General features: G+C 41.6%; 1 protein-coding gene across 5 annotated transcripts in view; it reads right to left on the bottom strand.

Annotated features, from left to right (window-relative positions):
- Window positions 1-17,988, bottom strand: part of PCDH11X (protocadherin 11 X-linked) — a 1,122,530-nt gene that overhangs the window by 691,839 nt on the left and 412,703 nt on the right. The gene's annotated exons all lie outside the window — the stretch shown is intronic.

Below are 17,988 nucleotides of genomic sequence, written 5' to 3'. Positions count from 1 at the left end.
AACTTCCTTGTTCTTTGAAAAAAGTCTCATCCTGCTGCATTTTTCCTCCTTGTAGGCCCATTCTCAAGGAGGAGTTTTCTGTTTGTTTCTTTTAAACAAAGCATTATCGTCTTGGACTAAAATATTTGGCAAATAGGGTAAAAAGCAACACTGAAACATTATGGCAACAAGCCTTGCGCATAAATTGTATTTCATATGCTCTCCACACAACACACTGTTGCAACATAACTTGAGCATGTGCCAAAAATGCTGTCAAGCTCACTGATCAATACTTTCAATGATTATTTTGTTAATTTCCCATGTTGCTTATTTCAGGGGAAATGCAGCTGTTGATTTTCTAATTGGATCAATTTTGTAGAGACATGATTGTTTCTTCTTCATGTTCTTCTGATTTTTATGTCTGCCAGGCATTGAGCTATTTCTATAGAGCACATTTTTAGAAGCAAAGTTCCTGTGTTGTGAATTGAGATTCAGTCTTAATATTTATATCACCTCTAGCAAAAATTATTGTGTAGTAGATTTACTAGGCAAACAGGCAGGTTGCCATTTGTGGTATGTTGACACGAAAGCAAGGAATACTCAAGCTAGTACAGTACAAAAATAGCAGAATGAGCTAGGCTGCATTGTCAGCAGCTCAGGCTAGCCACCCGAGAACAGACCCAAGGGCATATTTTAGATGCCATCCCAGCCACAGAACCAGGAGGAGTCTGTCTATCCACACTAGGAAGCATGCTCCCATTCTTCAGTGTAGATATATACCCTTTATATCCAGTGCTTTAGCCATTTCGGACACAATGGCTTCTCAGATTCTTACAAAATACCTGCACTGGTCTTTTAGGGTATATCTGTACTGTAGCCAGTGGTGTAGACAGTAGATATATACATGCTAGTTTTGACTGAGGCCTCGTCTTCACTTCCTGGAAGACCAAAACTGTGGCAGTTGATCTTTCAGACATTGATTTAGTGGGTCTAATAAAGAAACATTAAATTGAACACCGACAGTGCCCACCCTCAATGCTGGAACTCTTACTCCACATGAGAAGTAAGGGAAGTCACCAGGAGCATTTCTCCTGTTGACCTCCCACTGTGAGGATGGCTCCAAAACTTGGCTTAAGATGCATCGACTCCAGGTACATTTTTTAGGTATCTGGAAGTGCATACGGTAAGCAGAGCTTCAGCTGTAGTGTGGATCTGGCCTCAGTTAGAATGCTAAAAATAGCAGCAGACACACAGCAGTGCAAACGGCAGTATGGCCTAGGTGCCCAAGTACAATCTGGTCCAAGACCACAGGTGAGCTCTCTGGTGGCTAACCTGTGCCACCTCACATATCATCTCACCTACAAAACTCCATCAAAATTAGGACAGCCAGCTGTTATGTAGATGTATCCTTAGCTGGACAGAACCAACAGTTAGCCCTGTTCTGTCTGGTCTCTCTCTGTGCTGAAGAAACAATCAACCTTTACACTGACATTTTTTTCAGCATCCTTTCCTAGAACCTTCTGAGAACCTCAAATACCACAATGCCCGGGTCTGCTGATAACAAAACAGCACACCCTATTTAGCAATTGCCAATGTAGTTTTTTTAAAAGTCATTATTCTTCTTCAATAAAGATTCAAAACTATCCATAACATAAAATGCAGACAAACAAAATCAGACAAGAACGCCCTGAACAAAAACAGGACTGATATAACACTTCAGACCACAAAGACCTACTTAACAAGGGTGGAAAATTATGACCTTCACATGGTTCACCCTGTTATGCAGGAAACCATGATTAACATTGTCAAACCAGTGACTGAACATAGACTGTCAACCTCCCAGTCTAAACAGCAATAAAATAAGCCTACAGTTTTTAAATTGTTGTAACCTAAATGGTTTTTAGGCTGGAAACATTTATACAAGAGAGTTGTGATGTCACACCTGGTCTGTCCGCAGCATGTGACCTGCAATGTTATACATAAGAAATCACAATAGAAGATTGCAGGTGTGACCTCCTGTGAAAAGTACTTTGCTGAACATCCAAGAGAAGGCTCTTATAGAAGTGCTTAGGCAATGTCAAAGATAGCAGGGATAGACAAGTATCCACAGTAAGCTCAAAGCCAGGAATTTTAGGGAGGGTACATCTACACTAGCCCCCTAGATCGATCTAGGGAGGCTCATGAAGATGACCGAAATTGCAAATCAAACCCGGGATTTAAATAACCCGTCCTTGATTTACATGTTCCCGGCCCGTCGCCATTTTAGAAATTGACTAGCCCGAAGTAACTGCCAGTGTCTATACACGGCAGTGAAACGGGATTCCGATTTAAAGCCCTAACTCGAATTAGCTGGTACTCCTCCTGCAATGAGGTTTACCAGCGCAAATCAAGCGCGGGATATTTAAATCCCGGACTTGATTTGCAATTTCGGTCGCCCTCATTAGCCTCCCTAGATCGAACTAGGAGGCTAGTGTAGACGTACCCAGAGAAAGGAGCAAAAGTGGCTTTATAGTACCTCTGCTATTTCCTAGTACTGGGGGCTAGGAGCGTGGGGGGTGCAGGAGTCAGAGTTGGTGGGTTCAATTATAGTTTTTCTCCTTCAACACTTGGGGTTGTTCAGACCTAGGGATTTAGTGCAATCTACCACAGATTTCCAATTCGGCCAGTGTAAATACATCCCAAATTATTCAGAGAGGTTTGACATGCCAGTCTATCTCATGTTAACTTCATATTTCATTTATGTTATTTCTCCTTTCAAGACTCTCACAACCCTAAAGAAAGAGCTGTCTTTACTGGTGGCAATTATGAAATTGCTAGGAACTGATACGATGCATTTTTGCTAGAAGTATTATCCTTTTTATTTTTTAATTCAAATAAAACTGAAAACTTCAATGAGCATTATAGAAAATCCCACCAAATATGAGTTAATTCTGTGCATTCTTAAAGCTGCACTGAATAATTTGCTAATACGTGTTAAATTAAGTGTTGCAATCAAATTACTCAATTTGCTACTAATGGCAGATACAGAGGATTAGACATTTAAAATGTGGACCATCTCTATGCCTAAAATATGGTATTTAGCTGTACAAGTGCACTTTTGAGATGTGACTGGCAAACAAAAAAAGAAAAATTCCTAAAAAACTGTAGGAGGAATGCCTCTATTCTCTCCACATAAACAGCAGGAATAAACTGAGCCATGCAAAAATTTTATTAAACCTGATATTCATGGCAGGAAGATATTATTCTATCCATTGTACAGATAGGCAAAACTGAGACAATGTGAGATTAAGGGCTTGTCCTCACTACAGAGTTAACTGGATTTATATAATAAATTCTCCCTCACCCCCCACATTCTAATGAAAAGTGTGGTGGACCTTTTAATTTTAGCTGAGTGGCCTATATCCAGGGGTGTAGTTCCAGCTCCAGTTAGAACAACTCATAAGATGCTTGCACACATATAACACAAGTTGCACTGGGGGAGGTCTAGGTTGGATATTAGGAAATATTATTTTACCAGAAGGGTGGCGAAGCCCTGGAATGGGTTACCTAGGGAGGTTTTTAACTGCCGGCTTGACAAAGCCCTGGCTGGGATGATTTAGTTGGTGCTGGTGGATGGTCTTGCTTTGGGTAGGGGCTGAACTCGATGATCTCCTGAGGTCTCTTCCAATCCTAGGATTCTATGAGCATATGCTCACTCTTGTCCTGCTAGTCCAATCGCTGTGAGCAGCTTAAGGACTGTTTTCCTGCATGTCTGCTCTCTTCCACTAACTAACTCAAATGGCGTTAACACAAGTTATCTACCCTTGAGTTAACTCTGCAGTGAAGATACAGCCCCCAGCAACTTTTCACAATTACATGTTGAGTCGGTGGCAGAACCAGGAACACATGGGCGGCCGGTAAGATAGGTGGGGGAAGGCACAGCCTTCCCAAATTGCCAGCTTGGCCCTGCCAACACTCCGCCCCCAGAATGCCTTCTGTAGGCATTCTAAGAGCAGGGTGTTGCTGCCGCCAACTCCTGCCCTCCCTGTGGTTGCCTCCCCCAGCCCTACCTTCAGTGACTGCCCATGCAGGAACAGAAGTTTCCATAATGATAAAAATTGGAAAGTACTATGCGGAATGTTGTTGCACCAGTTAAATAACAAACCCTGTATTTTATATGATGGCACAAATATACCTTTCCCTCCTTACTACTTTACTGAGTCTCTTCAGATCTATGCAGACATGGATAGTCTCATATTTTATAGCAGGTGTCCATTCTATTAGCTCTACAATTTGTTTTATTACACCAAGCCTGTCCACTTCTCTATCTATCCACGTCTTCATTCAATGTGGTAAGCACAGGGTTTGACACCCTAGATTCCTATGGTCTCCTCTTTCACTAGGATCTCTACTGGTTCTCCTTCTAGTACTCCATTTTTGCTAAATACCATCTCAACTTCTTGGTACATTCTATGCCACCCATTTCAAGGGCCTCATCAATGACAAAGGCATCCAACTCATGTTCCTTACCATTTTTAGCTAGTATGAACATTGAACAGACCAAGAAAACTTATGAATCCCCTGAGCAACTGAGCACTATTTGACTCCACTGCAGCTTAGGACTAGGCTTTATTCCTCTAAAAGTCAGTGCGCAAATCCATCTCCTTTGGCCCTGAATTAACTTTAAATTCAGCAACAGTACAAGTCTTTCCACAGATGGTTTCTTTGGGCACATATCACAGGAAACAGGCATCGATCATCCTTGTTTAAGCCATCAAACTAAAGTTATACTTCTCCTCGTAAGAGCAATAGAGCCCTTATTCCTAGCCCCTATTATAAGCAATCTTTCCAACAGCATCATAAGCAATCTTAACAATATCAATAAGCCATTACAAAATCTTGGTTTTATAAAGAGCAATTAAATCTATGCAATTATGTGTACAAAAGTATAGATGTGACTTAATACATTTATTGATGCTGCTAATTAATATTAACAATACGTGTGTGTCTTTTCACAATAACACTATTTTGATTTTCAGTAGGAACACTGATGAATGTTGTGGATACATTGTCTTAACTGCAACACACTCTTTCAGCCATAGGAAAACTCTGATTTCAAGGGAGCCTTCCGAAGTGTTGATTTAGCAGTTTGAGTTAGTGTCACGGCTCATTGTAGAACAAGAGATTGTTGTATGTACCAGGGTGGAATTCATTATTTGACAAGAAAAGGATATATTATGGGGAAAAAATTATGGAAACGTTGATAATGCAAAGAAAGTATATCAGCAAGTTGAATATCAGACATTTTTTTATAGTCTAGAATTAACTGCAGAAAGAAATTTTAGGCTTAACATGGTATCAGAGAGCAAAGATATGTTTCGGTAGGACATAATCCATTTATAAAGTGCAGGCTTGAAAAGAGCCAATTCGGGGATTACTCAGGCCCCATCTCTTAACTTGTTTTGAAAGGCACACAGAAACATCAAGAGGATAAACAGGAACAGATCTGCAACTAGGGACCTTAATTCCAAAAAAGGTCAGACTTCAAAAACATAAGGGAATTAATTAGAGAAGTGGATTGGACTGAATGACTAGGGATCTGAAGGTGGCAGAGGCTGGGAATTTTTCTTTAAGTCAAAGTTGCAAAACTATCTAAAGCCTCCATCCCAAGCAAGGGGAAAATATTCATAGGGAAGGGTTGTAGAACAAGCTGGATGAGCAAGTATATCAAACTGGCTACTAAGAGAAAGCAGCAAGCTTACAAACTATGGAAAATGGGTGGGATAAGCAATGACCGCTACGTCTTGGCAGTCACAAAGTGAAGGGAAAAAAGTGGAAACTGTCCCAAGCCAAGCAGAACTGCACTTGGCAAAGACAATTAAAACCAGCAGTCAGATGTGCAATGGCCATATCAATAAAAAGAAAACAAAGAAAGAAGAAGTGAGATTGCTACGCTTTGGGATGGGATGGAGAGTAAAGATAATCCAGGCATGTCCCAAGAACTAGCCATATACTTTGCCTCAGTTTTTAAACAAGGGTAATATGGATCCTCAGGGCAATGGAAATGAGGATATGGAAGCAAAAATTACCACAGCCAAGATGGAAGCCAAACTCAAACATCTTAATGCAAGGGTTCTTAACCTTTTTACCTTCACACCTCCCCTGAAAGTGAACTTCATGTTCACACCCTCCTGGGAGCCATTTTGTGCACAGCCTAGCCCAGCTCCCTCACCTGACAGGAAGCTAAGGGGCGTGGCTAGAACTATAAGAACTCTGTCAGGGAGCTCAGTCGGGGCCCAGCCTCTGAGGGAGACAGAGGCCTGCCCAGAGCTCTTGGCTGACGAGGCTGAGACCTGACCTGGGCCTCCCATAGCCGCCTTCCCTCAGGCCAGCGAAGGCTTCCGTGCCTGGGCCGCCGAGGCCTGGCCAAGCCGGCCAGCAGGGCTACCCTCTGACCTAGAGGCACCTCATACCTACCCTGTATCCCCTTCACACCTCCCTGGGGAGGCGCACCTCACTGGTTAAGAACCCCTGTCTTAATGGGACTAAATCAAGGATCCTGGTCTAATTAGTTTGACCTCAATTGAAGGCTGGGTCTAAAAACAAATTTTGAAACAAAAAATAGTTAAGGTCATAGAGGTAAATGGTAATGGAATAAGATACAACTTAGAGAAGGATGGCAGGAAATCACTTGATCATTGTCTTCAGTCCTCCCGCTTTGGGGCACCATAGGCTGCTAGCCAGGCTCTTCCCCAGTTACCAGCTGGGCTCTGCTGCTGGCCCTGGCCATAGGGCTTCCTGCCCCCTGGCCACCAGATTCCCAGCTGGCCCCATCCCCAGACACTGGTATTCCCTGGTCCAGGGGCTCTCTGGACAAGCAACATGGTCTGGACCATGGATGTTGCTGGACCAGAGAGTCCCAGACCAGAGAGTTTCAATCTGTGCAAGTGACCTGAATGCCCCATGCTCCAGAGGAAGGGGGGCGGGGACGGGGTCTCCTACAATCTGACCCAGCAGAAAATTCCTTTCCAAGTCCAATATGGCAGTCAGTAGTTAATCAGGAGAATTTGATGACCTTGAGTCATATCCTATTGTACTGATTTCTAGCCTGTAGTCCATGGACCCCTGGGGATCTGCAGACTTTTTTTAAGATTTCCAAAATGGTGCACCACTATGCAAAATTATCTAGGGGTCATGAATGAAAAAAGGATGAAAATCACTATTCTAGAGGAATGAGCACAGGACTATAAGTTCAAAATTCCTGAATTTTATCCTTTCTCGCTCTCTGGCCTTGACAAGGCTTTATACTCCTAGCATTTTACAAGCACTGTGTCAGTTCATTGATGTCAGCTGGAGGTTTATGCCATCATTTAGATCAAATCAAACCTGTGTAGTAGATCAATATAATCATCCCCATTTCACAAAGTGGGAAATTGAATCTTGGTGATATGACTAGATCATGGTCACAGACAGAGCAAGGTGAGTCTGAATTAGGTTTAGAACGAAATTCTTTTCCATCTTTCACATACTCCAAAAACTTTCTCTGTGAACCTTTGCAATGAAGTCTAAATTCCACTTGTCTCTACAGTATCCCAAAGTGGACTGTTTATATCTGTCCATGATAAATGCTTTGTACAAGATGTAGTTGAAAACAGATTAGTTATATCCTAGAATGAGTATGCACTGCTCCTTAGCCAGGGGATTTGTAGCCACTAAGGAAAAACCCACACATGATTACCCTTAGGGCATGTCTACACAGCAGCATTATTTCAGAATAACTGAATAATGTAGTGCACATCTACACACGTCTTACTCCAACTTCTGTAAACCTCACTATATGAAGAGTAAGGGAAGTCGGGGGAAGAGTGCTCTATTTTGAAATAAATGTCGTGTAGATGTTTCCAAAGTCGAAATAAGCTATTTGATTTAAGGTATGCAATTGATGCAGCTCAAGTTGCTTAGCTTATTTCAAGTTTAGCCCTGCTGTGTAGATACGTCCATATCTAGGTATCCACTAGGGCCACTGTTGCTGTCACTGAGGCTATCACATCAGTGGGGACATTTTTCCTATGGCATGTCTACACTAGAAATTATTTTGAAATAATAACTCCTGAAATAACTATTTCAAATTAAGCTTATTTCCCAAGGAAAGCAAGAGCTGTTTAGAAATAATGGGCTTGGTAGTATGGACGCTCTCCTTGTTCTTTTGAAATAACTTCCTAGTGTCGACCAGGTCCTAGAAATGTATACCTTTTATTGTGCTCTAATGGAACACTACTATCTATCAAGCGGTATGTAATTAGCATTGGCATTCCTTCGTCTCAGAAAGTAATAAAGTATTTGTTTTTAACAAGATTTTTATATGACCCTGCGATGATTTGTGATGAAAACCAAAAAACTGGCCACTGTTGGAAGACAAAATACTGGACTAGATGAACTAGATGAACCTTTGGTCTGACCCAGTATGGCTGTTCTGATGTTCTTATGTTCACAAAATTGATGGCAACTAGATTGAGTAGAAGGTAGGTTAGTTGCTAGGCCAGAAGTATTTTGTGACTAATTTTGTGACATTAGATGGATGTGAAATCCCACTATGCAAATTGGACTTTTGTCAGCGTTAAGAAATTACAGCTTTAGAAAAGAAGAATTCACAATCATAAATTCCACTGACACTACTTATATAACGCACCTCTAATTTCAATGTCCTCTCCATGTGGAATAGCAAGAGCAATAAATGTTACTACATGCTACTCATTAATATGCAAAGGTGAATCTGGAATCTCAGTGCACGTTGGCTTAGCTTATTAAGGAATATGTAGTTAATAAACAGCCTCTTGCTAGAAACACAGAGTTGTGTCACCTGAACTCTAATTATGCCCTGCCCTGCCCTTGTTTTGATATATAAATCAAAGCAAAAAAGAACTGAGGTATGCTGGAAAATAGATACCTTCCCTGTGGATTTTCTTATAACTATGTCTAAAACACTGCTTTTTTATATCAAATGCATACATTCCATTACAATGGGAAGCATTCCTTGGCATTAAAGAAATACTTCCCTGCATATAAGGCACTACATCCATGTTCTAAGGAAAGTTAATCTGTCATTTTTTCTGTGGTCTTGTACAGAATTGAAAGAATCTGTCATTTTTCTGGGGTATTGAAAGCTCCATTCCCCAACTAAATGTGGTCTCCTGGGGAAATTCAGACCTGCGTTTGCAAGAACACTTGGTAACTGCTTTATAAGGCTTTTCTCCATCTCGCTCACTGACTTGAGAATGTAATAGGTCCTTAGAAGGCTTGTTGCTCCTCAGTACAAAGGGCAGTGTCAGAGTGATTGCCACAATCTGTTGAGATTCTCTGAGAGGATGAAGTCTACTTTTTTTTCTGGATGGTATCTTTCATGGACTTTGTAATTGATCATTCGGATAGTATGTTGTTATGATTCTTGGCAGGCTCTCCTTTATTAACTTCATAGTGAAGGATGTGTGAGGAGTATTATTTTAGTATTATTTACATTATTTCAATATGTTCCATTGTTCTTTTCATTTTGTTTGTCCAGTACTGACACGAACCACATTTTTTTTTGTGAAGAACTATTCCATTTACTAAAATACGTGTGGCCATTTTCTTAGACTGTTTCAAAGCTATTGATAGTATTTGTTACTGGAAAGAATGTATGTGGAACTAAACTAATAAACATCTAAATCTTTCCTTATGAAAAAATCCAACAAATTTATTCCAACTCCTCACTACAAAGGTCTGAAGAGAAGACAGTTTGAAAACATACCAACTTACTTTTTAATATTGATAACTGAGATTTTAAAACTGTTGGAAACAAGAAGAAATCAATGAATGCTTCATCTCCTGTTCACAGAGATCAGGATACTGAAGCAGCTCTCTGGAAATTCAACAAGGTCAGCTTTGACAATTATATATAATCAGAAGACAGATGCTAGACTAAAGCTCTTGGATTGAGAGGGAAGTTGTGAAGCAGTTTAACCGAATCAATGGAAAAGAACTTTGTGTTTTAATCACTTACTCAGTCATCATTAGTGGTCCAGTAACACTGAATTAGATCCTCAAATAGAGTTGTCATGGGAGCATAAGAGAGTGACAGCTTTGAAAGGCACAATTAAGAAGTGATACAGCAGTATAACCATAATGACATGCAAAGAGAACGGTGACAAACTCAATGGAATTTTACTTCTGTGTAACTGAAACCTAACATGGTACTCAACAAAGAGAGCTTATTTTATGCAACCTGATACTGGATAGCCATTCTGTGGTCTGGCAAGTTACCTTTCTATCCTGCTCTTCCATCCCCTTGCAATATTCAGGCCATGATCACTAGTTACCCAGATCAATCCCAGATTTTCTGTTCCCAAATGAAAAGCGTGTCAGAAGTTTACCAATTTTACCTTAGATTATTGCTCTAATTTGTGCACAGTACTTGCATTTAGTTATGAAAGCAAAGGGAATGTATTTTGAAAAAATTGGAGATTCAAATGAAAATCGGTGACAGATAGGAACAAACGGTTACATATAAAACAAAATCATAACACACATTAACAAACCTAAACTTAACTAACAATTTATTCTCTTATGTAAAGAAGTGGATTTCACCCCAAGTTCCTTTCAGCATTTTCAGCCAATCCTAGTGGAGATTTCTTTTTCGTGAAGTTTCCAGTTTACTTCTTGGCTGAAGGATTACAGGGATTCATAGAATCATAGGGGTGGAAGAGACCTCAAGAGGTCACCGAGTCCAGCCTCCTGCCCAAAGCAGGACCAACCCCCACTACATCTCTCTGCACCTCTTAAACATCCCAGAACAATTTGATGTTTACCTCAAAACAATGTCTCTCGTCACTTGTCCTGTTTACTTCTTTTTGTTAATTTCCTACTGAAGCTACAACCATTAACATTTGACTTAAGAGTGCAAATACACTGCTACTATATGACATGCAATACACAATGGTCCAACATGGAGATAAGTGTCTCACGCCTCTTGTTTGGAGACATTTGTCTTAGGAAACACTACCTTTGAGTGGCCTGCTTTTAACAACAGGTTGAGTTAAGGTATTTCAGCTTCAGCTATGTAATTAACATAGCGAAGATGCTTATCTTAATTTGACCTTGTCCCATAGTGTAGATATACCCTCAGGCTTTCAACGGAGAGCTTACATAGCCACTTTTGCTTAGCCCATGGAAGGCTTGTACCCTGTGTACATCTGTGCCCTTTGCCAGTTGGCATCAAGAGGTACTTGATCACATCCCAATTCTATTATTGAGGGTTTCTGTGATGGTGTCCAAGACAGTCTGCAGCTGGGCCAGGCATTTTACCCAGCTCTGGCTGCCATTCCAGTGTCATATCCACAAGCTCATCCTTGATAATGCTATGGTAATATCAATATTTGATTTTGTATTGGTACCACTGTACAGTCTACTTTTACTTAAAATGTTCTCACATATTTTCTGACACTGAACTAATCATTAGTAGAATTCTCACTTATAAAATATTACACTAATACAATGGATTTACAGGAACTGGAAATATTTGGTCTTACCAAAAAAGAATGCAGATAAAGGTGGAAAGCGCTTTGAATATCATTAGCTGTTTAAACAGCTGTACTAATTAGGCCTAAGTATATAGAAATGCTAGAAATGTTTATTTTTGGAGCTTAGGTTGAAGTTGCAAATAAAGATGGTACTGAAATGAAGAGTAATTATAAGATGACTTTCAGCAAGAGACGTTTGACTTTAATTCCTAGATCCAATAGACGGAGTTTATTACAACACAGGATCAGTGGTGGACTAAGATCCAATTTTATTCAGTTTCAAAGCTGTTTGTTTGCAGCGAGTGTATGGATGAACATATGAATCTAGATGGACTTCAAATATAAACAATATAGTTTCTTTTAAGCAGTATTTTCTTCAAATAATATTTTGTTGTGTGTCAGGAAAAAGACATGTTGACTGGTGAAACAGAGCAGAGAGATAATTAAAAGAAAAGTAAAAGTATTGAGTGATTCAAATCCAGCTCAGAAAGTTTAAGATAAATAATGATCTTAATATAATATTCTCCAAACACGTGAGAGACCTGTCTATAATAAAATATATCCAAAATTAAACAATATCAGAACCCGAATAATCTTTTAAATCAAGCAACCTAAAACTTGGGGGATCTGGACAGGCAAATCTATGCCTCCAGAGCCGCATAATAGATAGAATAGGCTCCGTCCTCAGAATAGGCCAGCTGTAAACAAAGGGTACATCTACACTGTGGCGCTATTTGGGGATATTGCCAGTATCCTGAAATAGCTCTTCCGCATCTTTGAAATGAACAGGTTATTTCAAAATATAATGGGCTTGCTATTCCAACATACCTGTAAACTTCATTCCACAAGGAATAAGGGACATTTTGGAATACTGGCTTATTTCGATATTTGGTGCTGTGTAGACCAATGAAATAAGCTATTTTGAAATTAACTTGCATAGCTCAAATTGCGTAGCTTATTTCAAGATGAGAGTGCAGTGTAGATGCACCCAAAGATTATCTTGATGTGCAGGCATTTTGAGATGCCCAAGCAATGGTGATTTCACTGCAGGATTTCTTTTGAAAGTCTTTTTTAGATAAATAAATGTCAGGGAAATACCTCCTACAACATTCGGAGTCACTCATGATCAGCTTTTCAAATGTGATCCCTCTAGAACTACATTAACTACTGACTTATGAAACATAGTATCTTCTTAAGCAGGTATCACTCGAAACAGCTGTCTTCCTACCATTAGTCAATAACCATGAAGGGAATGTGGTCAAAATATATCCCAGAGTTCTATGGCAATATAGCATAAGCAGCCTCTCCAGGACTCTATAAGAAGACATTTGCTGGTCACAGGTTTTCTGCCAGTTGAATAGAATTGCATATATATATGTGTGTGTGTGTGTGTGTGTGTGTGTATTTATGAAAATAAGTTTTTCATTCCTGGCTGGCAAGACAAAGTAGTTCTTTCTGACAAAGTAGTTTAACCGTATACTTTTTGTCCAGGGTATAATGAAATGATTATGTCTTTAAAAAAAGTTTAGTACTGAATACTGAAAAATCAAATATTTTAATTTTCTGTTATTCAAGTTTGGTGAGGGTGTTTTGCTTCTTTGCTTGTTTTATAACAATCCATCTTTGTCTAAATATTTATCTTTCATTCATATTACTGAACAAAAGAACATAAGAATGGCCATACTGGGTCAGACCAAAGGAACATCCAGCCCAGTATCCTGTCTGCTCACAGTGGCCAATGCCAGGTGTCCCACAGGGAGTGAATCGAACAGGTAATGTTCAAGATTTCTCTCTCCTGCCATCCATCTCCACCCTCTGACAAACAGAGGCTAGGGACACCATTCCTTACCCATCCTAGCTAATAGCCATTAATGGACTTAACCTCCATGAATTTATCTAGTTCTCTTTTAAACCCTGTTTAAAAGGTCGCTCCTAGCCTTCACAACTTCCTCAGGTAAGGAGTTCCACAGATTGACTATGCGCTGTGTGAAGAAGAACTTCCTTTTATTTGTTTTAAACCTGCTGCCCATTCGTTTCATTTGGCAGCCCCAAGTTCTTATATTATAGGAACAAGTAAATAATTTTTCCGTATTCACTTTCTCCACACCACTCAAGATTTTTTATACCTCTATCATATCCCCTCTTAGTCTGCTCTTTTCCAAGCTGAAAAGTCCCAGTCTCTTTAATCTCTCCTCAGATGGGACCCATTCCAAACCCCCAATCATTTTAGTTGCCCTTCTCTGAACCTTTTCTAATGCCAGTATATCTCTTTTGAGATGAGAAGACCACATCTGTACACAGTATTCAAGATGTGGGCGTACTATGGATTTATATAAGGGCAATAAGATATTCTCCGTCTTATTCTCTATCCCTTTTTTAATGATTCCTAACATCCTGTTTGCTTTTTTGACTGCTGCTGCACACTGCGTGGACATCTTCAGAGAACTATCCACAATGACTCCAAGATTTCTTTTCTGATTAGTTGTAGCAAAGTTAGCCCCCATCATATTATATGTATAGTTGGGGTTATTTTTTCCAATGTGCATTACTTTACATTTATCCACATTAAGTTTCATTTGCCATTTTGTTGCCCAATCACTTAGTTTTGTGAGATCTTTTTGAAGTTCTTCATAGTCTGTTTTGGTCTTAACTACCTTGAACAGTTTAGTATCATCTGCAAACTTTGCCACCTCACTGTTTACCTCTTTCTCCAGATCATTTATGAATAAGTTGAATAGGATTGGTCCTAGGACTGACCCTTGGGAAAACCACTAGTTACCCTTCTCCATTCTGAAAATTTACCATTTATTCCTACCCTTTGTTTCCTGTCTTTTACTGATAATAGGACCTGCAACTTAGACCCACAAAGACCTTCTGAGGGTCCTTGGAGTCTTGTTTTTGTTTGTTTGTTTGTTTTTTAACTAACTGTAATTGTATACTTGGGTAACTGTGCATAACCATAGCCATAAGAACCGTATGTGGAGTGCTAATATATTCATGTGGACATCACTGTGTCTAACACATATAAAGAAGTTACTCACCCTGTGAAGTAACGATTGTTCTTCGAGATGTGCCCCGTGGGTGCTCCACTCTAGGGGTGTGTCTAGACTACATGCCTCCTTCGACGGAGGCATGTAGATTAGCCAGATCGGAAGAGGGAAATGAAGCCGCGATTAAAATAATCGCGGCTTCATTTAAATTTAAATGGCTGCCCCGATCTGCCGATCAGCTGTTTGTCGGCAGATCGGGGGAGTCTGGAAGCGATGCCCCGACAAAGAAGCCTTTCTTCATCGACACAGGTAAGCCTCGTGAAACCAGCTTTACCTGTGTCGATGAAGAAAGGCTTCTTTGTCGGGGCATCGCGTCCAGACTCCCCCGATCTGCCGACAAACAGCTGATCGGCAGATCGGGGCAGCCATTTAAATTTAAATGAAGCCGCGATTATTTTAATCGCGGCTTCATTTCCCTCTTCCGATCTGGCTAATCTACATGCCTCCGTCGAAGGAGGCATGTAGTCTAGACACACCCTAGGTGTCGGGTCCCGTCCCGGCGCCGTGGCTCGGAGAATTTTCATAGCCGTGTCCCGCCAGCCCGTGCATGCGTGCTTCTTCAAAGCGCCGTTCGCACCTTTGATCAGCCGCACGCAGGCTGGCAACCGCCAGTTCCTCTCATCCGCCCAACTGAAAGAGATAATAAAGAGATTCGGAGCGGGGAGGAAGGGCGGGTCGTGGAGCACCCACGGGGCACATCTCGAAGAACAATCGTTACTTCACAGGGTAACTTCTTTTTCTTCTTCGAGTGGCCCCATGGGTGCTCCACTCTAGGTGACTCGGGAGCAGTAACCAAAGAGTCTGGAGCGCTCCGAACTCGAAATTTTTTTTTTTTTACGATTAAGTATGACTAAGTACTGCTGTAGCCACCGAAGAATCTGAAGCAAAATGGTCAACTATAGCATAATGTTTCATAAAGGTGCTATTAGAAGACCACGTTGCTGCCCTACAAATGTCCCGGAACGGGACTCCCTTCAGGAAGGCTGTAGTAGCGGAGTGAGCTTTTGGAGGATACGGTAGGGGTTTCCCCCGTAAAGAATGGCACATAGATATGCATGAAACAATAAGTCTCGAGATACGCTGAGAAGTCAGCGGTTGGCCTCTAGAATGGTCTGCCAACGACACTATTAAACGGTCCATCTTCCTAAAGTCTCGTGTCCTATCAATATAGAAAGCCAAGGCTCTTCTCACATCCAGCATATGCCATATTGCTTCTTGCGGTGAGGCATGAGGTTTAGGGAAGAAGCATGGTAGAACCACTGGTTCGTTAATATGAAATTCAGATGACACCTTCGGGATAAACGCTGGGTGAACTCTCAACGTAACTGAGTCCTTAGAGAATACTGTATAAGGAGGAGAAGCCATAAAAGCTGCTATCTCACTAACCCTACGAGCTGAGGTAAGGGCTAGGAGAAACAGAAGCTTGGTGGTAAGTATGCATAGCGGGATAGTTGCTAGAGGCTCAAAGGGAGGCTGAGATAGAGTTTGCAATACTAGATCCAAATTCCATGAGGGTGGAGGGGGTCTTCGAGGCGGATTAAGGTTTGAAAGTCCCTTTAGGAATCTTTTTGTAGTGGGGTGCGCGAATATGGAGGAAGAATCGTCCATGTGATGAAAGGCATTAATAGCTGCTAAATGCACCCGTAGAGAAGCTATTGCCAATCCTTTATCATGGAGTTGCAAGATGTACTCCAATATACGCAGTAAAGGTGTGGAACAGGGATCAAGGGTATTATCCGCACAGCATGCCTGGAATCTGGACCACTTCCCTATATAAGTAGCTCGCGTAGACTCTTTCCTGCTATGCATCAGCACCTTCTTGACTTGTTGAGAACAGAGTTGTTCGAAATTGTTAAACTAACAAGCATCCACGCTGTGAGGTGCAGGGTCTCGGGTTTTGGGTGACATAGAGATCCTTTGCTCTGGGTCAAGAGATTCGGGAGTAGTGGTAGGGAGTACGGAGTCTTTACTGACATCTGATGGAGTATTGAGAACCAAGGCTGACGAGCCCACGTTGGGGCTATAAGAATTACTCGCGCCCCATCAAAGCTGATTTTTTCGAGAACCTTGGGTATTAGAACGACTGGGGGAAAAGCATACAACAGTGTCCCTCCCCAGTGAAAGAGGAAGGCATCTCCTAGTGACTGATGTCCTACTCCCGCTCTTGAACAATAGATGGGGCATTTCCTGTTGTTTTCCTTGTGGCAAACAAGTCTATTGTCGGAGTTCCCCACCGGACAAATATCTTGTTTAAAACCTCTGTGCAGAGTTCCCACTCGTGGTCGTGGGGAAAACGTCTGCTGAGTGAGTCCGCTACTAAATTGTCGGTACCTGGAAGGTAGGACGCTACTAGAATAGTGTTGTTGTGAATACACCAATTCCATAGCCGAACAGCCTCCGCGCACAGGGAACGCGATCGGGCGCCGCCCTGTCTGTTGATATAAAACATGGTTGCCATGTTGTCTGTCATGATTCTGGTAGTTGTATGCTGTATGTGGGACTGAAAATGTTTGCAAGCGTGTCGTACCGCCCGTAAGTCGAGTACGTTGATATGCAACATCATTTCTTGCGCTGACCAGCGCTCTTGGATAGTCATGTTGTCCATGTGCGCCCCCCAACCCGTGAGGGAAGCGTCCGTAGTTATCTGCCTTGTAGGCTGCGGGCGATGAAATGGTATGCCCGCAAGAAGATTGCTGGGCTTGACCCACCATTGAATGTTGGGGTACCACTACCGGTCTGTGGATACTGTTCTTTGCTGGGCTGTATACCGTGGCCAACAATGTTGGAGGCAGCGAAAATGTAACCTTGCGTTTTGTACCACTACAGTGGAAGCCACCATATGGCCCATTAGCTGTAAGCAGACGCGTGTAGGAATCGTGGGAGCATACGTGACCGTATGAATAAGGTCTTGAATCGCCACAAAACGTTCTGATGGTAGGTATGCCCGTGCCACCGTTGAGTCGAGCCGTGCACCTATAAAAACCAAGTTTTGGCACGGAACCAATGATGACTTTTTTAGATTTATGAGAAGTCCCAGGGATGCAAACTGGCTGGATACTGTCTGCACCATATGACATGTCTCTGTAAACGTCGGGCCCCTGATGAGACAATCGTCCAAATAAGGGAATATTGTCACTCCTGCCCTGCGTAAATGGGCCGCCACTACTGCTATAGTTTTGGTGAAGACCCTGGGAGCACACGCCAGTCCGAATGGTAGGACCGTGTACTGGAAATGTTCGTTCCCCAATTGGAATAGAAGAAAACGCCTGTGAGCCACGTGAATAGCTACGTGGAAATAAGCGTCCTGTAAGTCGAGGACTGCAAGCCAGTCTCCTTTGTTCAACGACGGAATGATAGTTGCTAAGGTCACCATCTTGAATCGACACTTCCGAAGGTGACGGTTTAACTTTCGGAGGTCTAGAATG

The sequence above is a fragment of the Pelodiscus sinensis genome, chromosome 13 (assembly GCF_052426305.1).
Source record: "Pelodiscus sinensis isolate ZL-2025 chromosome 13, ASM5242630v1, whole genome shotgun sequence".
Taxonomy (NCBI): Eukaryota; Metazoa; Chordata; order Testudines; family Trionychidae; genus Pelodiscus; species Pelodiscus sinensis.
This window is presented reverse-complemented; position numbering and strand designations above follow the sequence as displayed.